Raw genomic sequence first — 15,364 nt, 5'->3', positions numbered from 1 at the left:
CTTATCTATAGTCCCCATTCAGAAGGGGCACCACACTGCACTAAACAGGGACACTTCCTTCAAGATGGTACAGAAGTCAAATGTACAAATGGAATCTCATATTACACTCACCACTTTCACCCCCATTACAATATTACTTTTTGGGGATATTCCTAACCTTTTTTAATAAACAGTTAACAAAGTGCTTTAATGCTTCTATATAAAATGCACTACAAACAATAGTGAATAAAAACAGTATGGCCTATGAGTGGAGATGCAACATGCTTGATAAATAGGAAATTATATGAAACAAGTTATTAAGGGACTACTAAGGAGAAAATTCCAGAGTCCTCACTTTAGAAGTGAACAAGCACGGGGTAGCTGTCGGAGAATATCCCCTGACATTGCACCATTCCTGAAAGAGAGTTCCCTAGATGGACTTCTCTTAGGCAAGAAGTGAAGAGTAGCCCGGACTCAGAGGATTTCAGCTGCCATACAGGTACACAAGGGCAAATGTGTCAGATACGTTCTGGTGGGTGTGTTTTACATTATGGAGGAAACCTAATAAAGGGGAAAGCTTTCCCTGGTTAGAATGAAATTTCTTTCTAAATACAAGCTATTCCTGCTTTGCTGAACTGCAGGTGATAAAAAAAAGAGAATAAATACAAAAAAATATGGTTGCCCAGCTAGCATAATAATAAACTTGTACTTTTTTAGGGCTGGTGAAGACTTACTAGAAATACATGAAACTGCAACTTAACTTCAGTTAAATAATTTGGTTTATTATTTTATTTATTCTGCAAATAGAATATTATTATATATATATTATATATTATGTAAAAATATCATGCAGCATTAAAAAAGGACAAATGCTGCCTTCAGAATTCAAAGAGAAGTGGCCAGGATAACGCCAGGCCTTAGATGAATATTGTACACATGTTGTAGTCACACAGTCTCTTTTGTCTTGAGCTCAAGGGGAATTTAAGTAATTACCTTAAAAAACTGACATTCGTTGAGCCACATCAAGCTCAGGACTGAAATAAGGCCCTGAAATCATCTATTTAGATGTTTTTTTTTCATGTAGTGAATATGTGGTACTGTGGGAATATGAGGTACTTTTCTAAAGGAAGTTGTAGACGATTGAAAATAAACTATCCATCCACGGTGCTGCAATTTCAAGGAAGGAGGCAGTACTGCAGAGTGGACACCTGTGGACATCTAGCAGACATACTGTACAGTAGTACAGTACTGTACACCCCAAGAAGGCTCCACAGCCGAAAAGTTGTGCTCTCTTTCTTCTCTTTTCAGCATGGAATAAACCAATTACTTCTTCCTTTGCATATTGTACAGTAATTACCATATAGGCAAGATTGTTTGTACCAGAACTGTTACTATTTGTAAGCTGAACCTCACTGATTTCCATTGCAGTGGTGAAACTCCATGAAGAGACTAAACATCTTTCTGTTATTTCAAGTCATTTAAAGTCGCTGGTGTGTAATGGCAAGTTGTAGAAGTGAACTGCAAAAGGATTTTTCCACTACCCATGTTGTGGTTTCTGGTATACTGTAAAACCTAAATGGACTCAGCTGGCAATGATGTCCAGATGTCCTGAACAGCCGTTGTGCAACAATGCTGGTCAAGGAATACAATATCTTGCCTTCCACATTTAACAGGGATATTGAAACTGATTAATGTTGGCAAAATCTTTTTTAGGAATAAAATTCGCTCCTGCCATGTGCAATGCTTCTGTAACCTGCCTGCCCAAAAGGCTTTATTCATTCTCCAAAATGTTGCTCCTATCACTGGCAGTCATGGTCTTTACAGATCTGAAAGGACCTTTATTAAAGTTTGTTATTGCATGTTCTTTCTTTTCACAATACCTCCATTGACTCTTCTTTATGTAACTTTTTTAAAGATAAGTTTTATACCCTTTTACAGGAGACAGAAATCCTTTTCCTGGTTGTCTTCTGCTCATTTCACTGCTTCAGAAGTTGACATTATTCTTTTACGAGGTATTCAATTTCCTGCTGCCAGGTAGTCTGAATGGAGTTTTTAATGAATGTTCAGGAGGGATGACAGCAACCCAGGTCTCCTTCACTCTTGCTGCTCTAACTTGTAAGTTTCTATGACATCAATTCCTGGAAAACTATAAATACCACAGTTATTCTCTCTCTTTTGCTCCTATTCATCTTTCTGCATTTGATTTCTGTAAATTTGTGTTTGTTCAGACAAATGAATGGTGTGCTCCTTCTTATACAGCTTCCTTTCAAGTGTTCAATAACTCTTTCCAGCAATAAGTAGAAATCTTATTCTACTTATTGCTGGAATTTATCATATCCTGAATATGTTATTTGAGGATTTTAGTCAACTATTGTAAATTGGTTTGCACTCGTTCAAAGTCTTCCTGTGGTGGTCGTTTGATTAGGTTCAGGATCAATGGGCTCATAGCTTGTTGTAGCTCTGTCTTAATCCATGGCAGCAGTGCTAGGATGATGTAAATTTGCATCCTGTTGTTGGGTTTTACTAAACTGTGGCGACTGACTTCATAAAAAGTATAGATCATTCTGAGATCCGTGATTTTCTCTATCTCTCCTTATGTACCTTAGATTCCTAACTGTTGTCACCATACTCGAGTCAGACGTCACTGACCTGGAGTGCAAACTCTTGTCTTAATATTTATTGTTGATTGTTATATGACTTTCATACAGTATTCTGTTTTCATGTCCATTTCTTTCATGATTTTTTTTCAGGTATAGTTCCTCCAGTGGTGCTTTCCTGTTTCTTAATGTATTTCCTCTTAAATATAGACCTGGTTACAGCCAACAGGGGCTAAAATAGGCACAATCAATCTCAGTAAAACAGGTGATACTTCTTTACAATTCTAAAACATATGGGCCATTGTGGATTATTTATAATCTTAAAAATAAGTTTACAGGTCCTACCCATATTAACTATGCAATTCAAAAAGTGACAGGAAAAAAAGTAGTACTGTACCTTACATAAAAAATTCAACACAACATTATGGAAATCACTGTCCATTAAAATGGACTAAATTGTCACAATCAATCACAGCCACAGTAGACTGAATGACATGGTTGATATTGTACATAAATAATTACTTACAAGCCAGAACCTATACGTCAGAGCGGATAAGTCATCACCTTAAAAACAAGTTCATTGGCAGTTCAAAGATCTATCCATATAAACATGTAATTCAAAGAGCAACAGATTAAAAGAATATCACCTTTAAAAAAATGCTCAAGACAACATTAAGGAAAATCACTGTCCATTAAAACCGACTAACTTGTCACTATCAATCAAAGCTCAAGTAGATTGAATCACACAGTTGGTATTATACATAATTACTTGAAGATCAGAACCAAGGATTCAGAGTGGATAATTCATCAACTTCTACACAAATGCATTAACAATCCATTCATTTTCAATAACTACTTAGTCCAATATAGAATCATAGTGAGCTGGAGCCCAACCTAGCAGACAACGGGTACAAGGCAGGATATAACTTGGATGGGACACCAGTCTATTAAAAGACATATAATATACTGTACAGACATGCATACAGGAAACAATTGACTCCTGACTCCTTCAATTCAGTTGTACCCTCTTGGGTCAAATAAACACACTGAAAATGTTGAATTATTTGCCAGTGCAAAAGCATTAGGATAGTTGTCTGACAGGTGTCTCTTGTTTGTCAGGTTTTTGTTATTGGATAATTAGGCACTTAGAAAATAGCTGTGAACCAGCCCAACTTTGAATATGAGTTTGAAATCCATAGGCTACCTCTATCACTGTATACTTTTTAAATCTCATTTTAAGGCCTACTTTTCCTATTTCTCATCCTGTAGGCTGCCTAAATGATCAAACTGTAATTGGTTTAGTACTTGTTAAACGTAAGTACAATGATTTGGTAATTGTGATTGCCTCAGGTAACAAAACAAGATAGGAGACAGCTGTATAAAATTTCCCAAATGGTTTCCCCTTAAAGAATGGGACACATCAGATGAAATACAAATATTTGGATACCCCACCAATACATAATAATATAATTTTCCAATGTTTTCTCTGAGTCGCACTAAATATTCTCTTTCAGTGCACAATACTGTTATATGCAGTATAAATCCCATTATCTTTTCTATTTAAGTCTTTTACAGATTCATTTGCCTTAAATTAAAAGTGAATCTTGAACCACAGAATAAATTCTACATAATCTATAATGCTGACTTGCTTACTGAAGTCCTTTTTCAAAGGACTTGGATAAAAACAATTTACTTCCAACAATACATTCTTATTTGTGTGTCCTGTATATAAAGTTATCTCCACTTTAGTCTTAATTAATTAATTACTGAAACGATTAAGAGATTTTCTTGTATTTATTGTATAGTAGCAAACTTTATACTGATTTTCAAGTTATTGCTGTGCCTTTTGAATGATTCTAGCTCATCGATTGTTCCGCTGAAAATGAAGAAAATATTGTCTATATACGGAGGCTAAAATTGGATAATCCACTTTAAATGGGTAATCTACTTTAACCCTTATTTTTCTGAATTGCAATTATCACCTCTGGGATATACAACTATTGATTATATTTAAGCTTCTCAACTAGATCTCATTTCATTCTTTAGAAGTGCATTAGTTGAAATATTTTTAGAGTTGCTTAGAAATTATAAATAAAAACTAAAAGAAGTAACAATGATTATATTGTCAGTAAAGAAACTGATTCTGTCCTATACTCGGTGCCGAGTGTCGTAGTCGGTGCAATCAGGTTTTTATATTAATTAAAAGAGGGTGAAAGATAACCAATAGCACAGACAAAATAAAGAATAAGTGTCTGCTTGATGTGGTGGCTTCTTAAGATAAAGAAACAGATCACAAATGAGAGGATCTGTCCATGTTTGGTTTCTATTGGATAATTAGTCTGAGGATCTGAAGATCTCATTCAGCAGTTTCTTTAGAAGCTGCCAGTGTACCATCTTTGACACCAAGGTTGGTTAGCTTGTTGAAGAGGAACTGTGATGCCATTTATATAACTTCGGGGTTAGAAAGCATCAGGATCAAACCACAACACATGTACAGTATACAGCAACTTGTAAAACCTCCAATTTACATCACAAAACAGACTAAATTTGCAGATATGTGCAGTGCCATATTCTGTGATTCAGGATGAGGAAATAAAAATTCAGATATCTTGAAGTGGCCTCATTACATTGTAAAGAAGCTGGCTTGTGAATACATCTCCGTAAATCCAATAGAAATATTGCTCTCGACGGTTTTGTGGTCAAATAGTACTTGTTAACCATGCCTGCAGATCACGTTCGAATATTTCTGCAGTGAAATGTCTGCTGCACAACCTGTATGTACTTGCTTATACATCACAGTACATTAGTCATCACAGTGACTGGTGAGCAGAAAGGGCCACATCACATCTCAATTTGCGCAAACTCTCACTCTCGCCTATGGCAAAACCAGGGGTTTTTGACTACATGGTAACTTACAGTCCATTCACAAAGTTTACAATTTTGTGCTCAATTCCAAATTTGTAATTTTTTCTATACCATCAATACATTTAATTTATTCAAAGAATTGTAAATAAGAAGATGAGGTTTGCTGCCTTTTCGGTCATTAAATCTATGTAGTTTCCAGCACTGCTCCTGTCAATAAAAACACACCCTTCTCACCACAAGAAATGCTGTGATTGTTTTTTTTTGTCTGTTAAACACATATGTTTTCTTTATATAAGCATCCTGCCACAGTAAGAACTGAATTGCTGTGTTTGTCCAACATGGTAATTTATTCCACAGTAACAAATGGTGGAAAAAACAATACTTGAAAAAGCAGCAAAAGCGGTATAATGTGCTATTGAGTTGTTCGATTTTGACTATTGTTTTATTTTACTACTCCCAATCACCAATACAGAAATAGAGAGATTTGACAACTTCCTTATAGTCTGATACCTGATGTTTTTAAAGGTAAGAATGATTAAAAAAACTCTGGAGATCAATGCATTTTCTCTTATCAGTCACCATTACTAACAATACAAAACTAAAGGAATAATAAAAAATGAAAAGCAAGTCAAGCTACTGTACATGAAGATATTTCCACTACAAAAGAGCACGGGCATTCGTATCCAATTCATTCATCTGTGCTATGGTGGCACAGTACTTAATATTGCTACCTCACCGTGCTGGGGCCGCAGCATACTGTATATCAATTCCTGGTGTGCTGTCAGAATGGTGTTTGTATGTTCATCCTGTGTTAACGTGGGTTTACTCCGTGGGCTCTGGTTTCTTCCCACAGTCCAAAGACATAATGGTAAGTTAATTTGCCTCTGGAAAAATTGGCCCTAGTGTGAATGTATGTGTTTGTATGTTCATCCTGTGTTAACGTGGGTTTACTCCGTGGGCTCTGGTTTCTTCCCACAGTCCAAAGACATAATGGTAAGTTAATTTGCCTCTGGAAAAATTGGCCCTAGTGTGAATGTATGTGTTTGTGTCTGTGTGCCCTGTGATGGACTGGTGTTCCAACCAGGGTGTATCCTGTCTTGTGCCTGTTGCTTGCCAGGATAGGCCACAGCTCTCCCATCACCCCGAATTGGAAAAAACAGTTAGAAAATGGATGGTTGGATCATCTGTGCTATATTTGTGTCAATTTGTACTGCTTTTACCAGTTTGTATTGCTTTGGTTGATGTGATATAATGGATTTTTGTTTGAGGAGAGTGACATTTCTCAGCTCATTTTTATGACTTGTTTATATAGATGCTTTCTCAGAATAAATAAACAATAACATACATTTACAAAAAGGATGTGCATTCAATCTATGCATTAATTTATTACATCATAGAGATAACAAGTGTCTAGTTACAGCCCTGAGCAAAGCCCATAAGATGGAACTCTAAACAGACATAAAACCAGTGTAATGCAGTCAAATGGGAAAAGATACTTGTAGTTTTGTGTTCAAATGTGACTCCCCTTTCCCCAAGGCACATTTCCTTGTTACACACACCTGTCAGCAGGAGCGAGAGGGGTAGGGAAGCACTCATTAATCTGCCACAGCAGGAGCCATAGGATGCCCATCGTATCTGCACGCTTGGTGTCTCAGGCACTTCAGCAGATCTGCTTCAGGCTGCAGGATACTGACAGGGGGGTGCCTGTCTGTTCAGACATCTTACATAACCGTTCTCAACAGGTGCCTCATCCTGCACTGATGGGATCAATCAGCCAGGAAAGTATAGAGCACATTCCCTCTTCCAGCATAGGTTTGGAACACAGCTTGTTTGGTTGCAAATGGCTTATGGATCTCAGAAACACATCCGACCATACAGCATCTTCAAGGAATCAGCTTCAGCAGCTTGGCCCTGTGGTTTGTGCAAGACACCCACAAAAGGCTGATTAAGGAACTGGGCTCCACTTTCTGATCCAAATGCTTCTACACTTAATTTTAATCTTATTTCTGCAAGTAGCCCTTGTAAGATTTTGAATTTGTGAATGGAATCCCTTTAAAGTTGCCTCCCTTCAAGACTGAAGAGGTTCAGTTATTTTTCACCTGTCTGTAGGAATGACCTTTCCTTGGAGTTCCATCAGAAAGCTGGTTAGTTTTTATCGAATTCCTAAAAGGTACTCATACCTTTTTCTTGCAATGGTCAAAACTAAACAAGGTCTAAAGTGATCTCTTAACCACAGCACAGTGTTCCATGGGTTACTTTTTGTTTATTATATTAGAATTTCACTGATATATTACTAGGTTTTTATTCAAAGCATTTGAAGATTTTAAGATTTGCCCTGATTTCAAGTCTTCTACATTTGGTCTTCTCCAAGTCATATAAAAATCTTGAATACCTAAACAAAATTCGACTTTATGATTAAGTCTGTTGTTCTTTTTGTCCTCATTATATATTGCAGAAATTTTGTCAATTTCTTAGGGTATAGTTAAGTCTATAGTGAATTTTTTTTTCACTTATTATCTGCAGACCACCTGCTATTCAGAAATATCTATACAGTATATATATATTTAATTAACTGTAACAGGTAAGTATATTGAAACAATCACATTTGTTGTATTTTGAAAGCATCCTGATATATTGAAAAGGGGGGAATGTGGGTCTATTCAAATGTCACCATGAAGTAAAATGTAAATGCTGTTTTACTTTTTCTTCCAATTTCATCTGGATTTGATAACTAATAACTAGTTCAGGAGGAAGATAACCCCCTCTCTTCATTTAATCACACATTATTACATGCTTTCCATCTCCTATGCTGCAGCGCCCTGGTTCATTTTACTGGAGTGCGAGACACTGTTAATATTTTCTTAAGACAGGTCTTATCTGCAGCTGCTGTACCTAGTTTTGTGTTATCCCAGCTAATGTTAGGGAATTACACATAGAAGAACTGGATAGTATGTTTAGCATCTCAAAACCAAATATTCAGAGCATCATACTATATGTGCTGTAATTTTAGATTTTAAATTCTACACATCTCACTGCTCAATCCAGAACAATGTTCAGATGAGGACAATAATAAATCACTGTAAACATCTATACTGTATCTGTTTCACAGATCTGGAGCAATTCTTTGCTTATGGGAAAGCATAATATTAAAAGCAAAATACTCAGTAGCAAAATATTGAATTAGACTTTAATAAACTATGTCTGAGGACAAAACTGCCTTCTTTAATAGCTGTTTTAATACCAAATGCATAGAAGAGCACAAAGGGAATTTATCCAGTAAGCACATGGAACTGGATGGGTCTGGAGTTTTTCCTGAAGTCAGTTTTCTGTGCAAAGTTTAAGTTTTAAATTGTTTAACTTAGCTTTTAAGTGGGCCATTCAATTGCAGTTTATCTCAAACCTGAAATTATCTCTTAAACAACAACAGGTACTTAGATTTATTGAGAGAATTAAATACACACACCTAGGCACTGATTAAATAAAATCTTCAACACATTAGTCCATCAGGTATTCTTAAACTCAATACCTGATGACAGATTTCCTTTGATTAAGGGCCTGTAAAACAGGAAGTAGCCATCAAGTGACACATTTCAAATTAATTATTGGCATTTTTTAAAACCTTTATTTATTGCCAGACTGAGTCAAATATTTATTGAGTTACTTAGAAAATTTAGAGGCAGTTGCTAAGCAACAGCACCACAAAGCACAATAAGTTTCTACCATATCAGTGTAAGAGTAATGATGCTTTTAAAGGCGCTATAGGAAATGTATTTACATTATTATTTAACATGAAAAATTAACAGAATCAGCCATTCAGCTTTTAACAACATTATATAACTTTGAAAAAAATAACTTGGTGAATGTGCAACATAACCAGTGGTTAAAACATTGTGACAAAATAGATTCAAAAGTGGGGAAAACGAATGAGAGTTGAGGCTAAATGCTACCTGAAACTTTAAATGTAAATGTCATAAAAAATAAACTAGAGACAAAAATTAAATACAAAACAAGTGTCCATTTACTAAGTTATCTAGTGCAAAGAAAATATTTTTCTGACAGCTGCGTGGGAATACTGTACGATAACAACATCACTCCCATTCAGAGGAGCAGCAATATAAGATACCACACGTAGATTTCTCCCTGTTTATGTTAGAACCTGATTGACAGAGAAATATCCTTCTATCCTTATTTGGATTCTAAATTTCCCTAATCAAGCCTTCAAGCTTGTGCTTAAAAATAAATATTTCTTTAAGCGATCTCACGCCGATAGTCTATTGTCCTCGAGAGATATCAAAAGATAAATTGGTGATAAACAAGGCGAGGATAAACCCACTCAATCACATTGTAGCACTCAATGTGGGGCTGCATTCAAAAGGATTTCTATGGCAGAAAGAATTACTATACTGGAGCACACTGTATGAGCCCTCGCCAAGTTGGTCTGCACGCAGCTAGAGGCCAATTGATTACAGCATCAATATTCAAGGAGGAACCCACTACCTGTGTCACCACTTGGTAGAATGAAAGGCAGCCTCCACTCTGCATTCAGAAACCTCAACTCAGGTTCGTCCAGCCTCCTCATATCTACAAAAGATGACTACACAGGACAATGTGGAAGTGTACCCAAGTGCTTTTGAGAGAACAGCTGAGTGACTTAGCTGGAACCCTACCCTCTGGAAGAGTATCATGGCTCCTTTCCTCTGTGCCAAATTGCAGAAGACTTATTCAACTAAACTCAACTTGATTTGTCATTATACTTACACGGGTGCAAAGTATAGTAAAAAGTATTTCTCATTAGTTTTCTTGGTTCCAACAATTATTATAATAATAATAATTGCTTACACTTATATAGCGGTTTTCAGGACACTCCACTCAAAGTGCTTTACAGGTAATGGGGACCGCCCTCAACCACCACCAATGTGAAGCTCCATCTAGATGATGCAACAGCAGCCATAGTGCACCAGAATGCTCACCACACATAAGCTATTAGTGGGGAGGAGAACAGAATAATTTGAAGCCAATTCATAGATGGGGATTATTAGGAAGCCATGATTGGCAAAGGCCAATGGGGAAGTTGGCCAGTAGGGTAACATCCCTACTCTTTTTGGGAAATGCCCTGGGATTTTTAATGACCACAGAGAATCAGGACCTCAGTATTATGTCTCATCCGAAAGACAGCACCTTTTTACAGTATAGTGTCCCCGTTATTGTACAGGGGCATTAGGGCCCACACAGATTGTGGAGTGAGTGCACCCTACTGGCCCCTCTAATACCTCTTTGAGCAGCAACATTAGTTTTTCCCAGGAGTCTCCCACCCAGGTACTGACCAGGCTGACACTTGCTCAGCTGCAGTGGGCTGCCAGTTGTGAGTTGTAGGGTGATATGGCTGCTGCCATATCACAAAATTAGGATGGCCAGACTGTACAGTTCCAGATTGGATTTTAGCTAGGACACAAAGTTAAACACACCCTTCTCTTACAAACAGTGTCTTGGGATCTTCAGTGATCACAAGTAGTCATTTAATAGCTCATTTTAAGAATGACACCTTCTAGAGTGCAGTCTGTGGTGAGGCATTAATTTGGAAATTCAGTCAAAAGGGAAGTCTGCCTTAAGTGGCCTTAATTGTTCATCAATACCACTTACAGCTGCAATAACTTTTTTTTCTCAGAAGTCTCCTAAAATTCAAGTTTTGATACCAAGTAGGCTATAAAAAATATGACATCAGAATAATAATTTTATATAGCACCTTAAAGCTCTGATAACTTTACTGTAAAATCAAAACTCACACTAATCAATTAGGCAGGTATGTTTAAATAAGTTTCCTGAAAAACAAAAAATATTACACTTCTATTCATCTATTGTGAGAAAGAGACATCAGGTTAGAATGTATTCTAGAAGCGAAAGGTTGGACTGCACATTTTTTTCAATTCAATTCAAGCTGTATTATCCCCTTTGGGAAACTTGTTTTGCAGTACAGTCCGCCAAAACTATAGAACAAAAACAAACACCACAATCAAAGAGTTCAAGACAATATTTCAGGAGATAAAATTATTTGATATTACCTAAGAATGAGATTGCAGAGGGATTTACCACAAAGACCAACAGGAAAGACAGTACAGCATGTTAACACATTTTCAGTAAATGATTTGTATGAAACTGTTGGAGCCCCGGCCTGTTTATTTAGTAGAGCATAAGACTCATAATCTCAGGGTAGTAGGTTTGTGTCCCACGTCAGGCGCAAGGTTCTCTAATACCCATACTGGGCAGCAGCAGTATGGGGCAGTGTTGGTTGCTGAGGATCACATTTCCGTGACAACGTTAACAACACTAGCACTGGCACAGAAGAAATGCCTGGCAATCTACTTCTGTATCCTGCCATAAAAACTCTATGGATACTGACAGGGGAACTATCCACAGGGTCGCCATGAGTCAACGGCACTCATCCCATCCCATTTCCCATGAAACTGTTGAAATAGTTCTGTCTACCTTAAAGAACCTGAAATTACTGAGATTTTATATTGGAAAATTTGCAAATCACCATTTTTATCTTTTCAAGACATTATTTTATTTATATTTATTATTGTTAATTCAGACAGTTGAAACTTTGGTAAGAAACAATCAATAGGTTCTAATCATTTATGAAGATGAGTTTGCTGGAGCAACTGGAGCAAAGTACATTTCTCAAGAGTACAGTGACCACATTTTCCATGTGAAATTTGAACCCACAGCACTCCAGTCATTATTCCAGAGCCCTTACAATTACCACACTACTAGCACTGACTTTGCTTTGTGCTCACTTATTGTTTCACTATGTTTTCACCATGCTTTGCTAGACTTGACTATGGTAATAATATGGTCTAAGGTACCTTAGTAAACCTTCTCAACCTAAGACCTTCTAATGATTTTCAGCTGGTTCAAATAAGTAAATAATTCCTTTCTTTTGCTCAGCAATGTCTGGGCCACAGAGAACTATAGGAATCTTCCTCCCAGCTAAGCACTTAAAGTACATTTATGTTGGATGAGAGAGACATGCGCAAATAAAGTAGAAGTGAATGTAGTGCAATGTGAGTATCCACACCAACAGCAAGCAATGAGAGCAAAATCACTATAAGAAATAATGCTGAAATAGGACCTCTCTGTTGTATGACTGGGGATAAACCAACCAAACAAAGCAAGGCTAAAAACCTCTGACATGCTTTTAGAGGCATACTGTACACACGCCTACTCAATGGGGATGTTAAAACTTTAAAAAAAAAACTTTTCAGATTTAGAAGATTATAGATAGGTATTGTGGATATTAATATTACATATTGATGAGGAATTTATATCGAATCGCTGTCTTGCTTATGTTAAATTGAAATAATTGATATGAGCTCTATTTGTTCGGTGTTGTGCACGTTTTGTTCTCATTAAAGAATTTTTCAAATAAAAGTATGTTAAAAATTAATTTTATAATTAATAATACTTGACATCTTTGATAGTGCTGCTGCCTCACGTCTTTGGTCCTAGGTTCATTCTGGACAGTATGTGGAGTTTGCATGTTCCTCCAGTGGTTGTATGGGCTTTTCTTACTTCCCTGTGGGATAGGTTTGCTTTCTGTATTTCCTGTCAAAGGTGGTCACCGGTGTATGATCTTGGTCCAACTTGGAATGTGTTGCTACTGAAATATGGTTGCCAGGAAAAATTATATTCTGATATTGAATGGGTGGGATTGAAGTCTGACTACAATTCTGAGTACCAAAGATGTTTCACATTTTATGTTTCAAATTTTAAAGTAAATTTTCAAATAATGTTAAAAAGTACCAAAAAATGTTTGCACAAGCTTGGTAATCTTGTGAAAGTGCCTTTGTTGAGATAGCCCTGTAAACTGTGTCAATTAGGAGTGGAACATAGAGGCTGTGTTTATCCAGATTGTTTATGAATGGTGTCTGCAGTGGATTGAATTTGGTCTGAGCTCACGTCATTCTGTCCACTGTGCTTGTACCTTTAGTTACTTAATTGAGCCAATTAGTTCAATTAGACTTAATTAGTTTGGATTAATAGGATGTTTAGCTATTGACTGAAGACATCTGTAAAAGATGAAAGATTGGGGATTTGCAGATCTTGTCTTTGCACAGGTCCATTAGGACCACTGTGATTTGTTTTTTAATCCAGATGGTCTCTTAATCACTGAAGCTAATTGATCTTTGGAACCGAGCTACGTAAATGAAGTATTACTGTTTCAACCCGTTCCTGCACTTGTTTTAAAAAAATATCCTGTTGCAGGTGTTTTGGTCACAAAAGACAGAGCAACCATAACTGTTCAGGCTCACCTGAGCTTCATTATCAAGATGCTGTTCCCTTATTCTAAAGGAATGCTAAATAGATTAGAATAACTAATTAAGGATAAATAGACACAAGTGACACAGTATCACAGTATAAGCAGTATAAGCAGAATAAGCCTTTAATTTCTGTCTGGGCCCAATGCCTTATATTTCAGACACCTGCATGAAAGTGATTGAGTTTTATTCAATTTAAAAAATGTTACCTCAATTTTGTTATTTTTGTGTTTTTGTGAATTTTTGTGATTTTTGTGATTCTTGTCATTTTTGTGAGCTCACAGAAAAAGACATTTCATTGCCAGCAACTACTGCTGCACGCCGTATTGTTGTGCATTTGATAAATAAACTTTGATTTGATTTGATTTGATTGTCGCCTGAAACTGGTACTGAGAAAATGTTAATTAATAACCCCTATCTAAGGGTGAAGGATTTTTCTCACTAATAAAGACATCAGCAGGAATTAGACCCTCAAGATCCAAGTACTCCAGGACCAGGGCTACAATACTCAGCAGTACCAGGAGACCCATTCAGACCTTTCAGAAGTATATACAGTGCCATTCAATAGAGATCACAGAATTACTGGAGATCATAAGCAGAACAGAATCCTTACTGGCCATCCTCATGTTCGACAGTAATGTCTAATTCTCTCTCATACATGGGGATGGATGAGGTAAAATTTTAAACAAGGAGAAAGAAATGGAGAGATAAAGGATCATTAGTTCATAAAAAGACAGGGTTATATTCCAGTGTGTAATGTGGTTTGACTGTTGTATTCAATATCTTGGCTTAACATATATTTGTACCCAGAAAGAGGCAATCATACACATTATCAAAAAGAATGCCAAATGATTCCACTGCATCAATCTGCTTTGATAAGTGATGTTTTCTGGGATGGTGACTCACAAGGAAGACTGCAGGTGCCAGTCTTGGTGGGACCAGTGACAACTGACGGGGGTAATACAAAGATAAAATATTCTTCCCAGGTAGCGTGTACGGAAAATGAACCCATAATACTGTGGTTGACACAGCGCTTGGGGGAGCTTATTAAAATTCTTTTGATTTTTTTTTCCATAAAAAGTACACATGCAATCTGAGAACACAGGGTATTTAGTTTGATTGAGGGTTCCAAATATCATCTGCAATGCAAGTGTCAGGACTGTATTCTTAAAAATACTCCATTAGACCTGCCTCAGACATTGTCAGGAAGCACAGCATGTTTCAAAATGCCTTAACTAGTAAAGTACATGGAACATTTATCAGCATTTCAAAATGCTGTAACTTGTGAAGTACACGAACTTTTACCAGCAGTTCAGAATGTTGTAACTTGTGAAGTACATGAACTTTGAGGTGTGCTCTATTTAACAGTAAATGAGTCACTTAGCAAAAAACTGCAAGTTTCATGGAAAACGAAAGCAACTTTGTTTTGACACAGTGCCTGAAAGGAGAGATAGCACCAATTGCAGAAACAGCACATCTCCCACGTTCATAAAAGAGTGCAGAGAAAACACAGGCCAACTGAGTGCCTGCTTCCTCTGGAAACTTTGCCAGCTGCATGTAAGTACAACATGACCAAGGTGTTGTCTGAGCCGAACAGCTGAACATACA

Source organism: Lepisosteus platostomus, chromosome 23 (assembly GCF_059453375.1).
Source record: "Lepisosteus platostomus isolate fLepPlt1 chromosome 23, fLepPlt1.hap1, whole genome shotgun sequence".
NCBI lineage: Eukaryota > Metazoa > Chordata > Actinopteri > Semionotiformes > Lepisosteidae > Lepisosteus > Lepisosteus platostomus.
Note: the sequence above shows the minus strand (reverse complement) of the source record.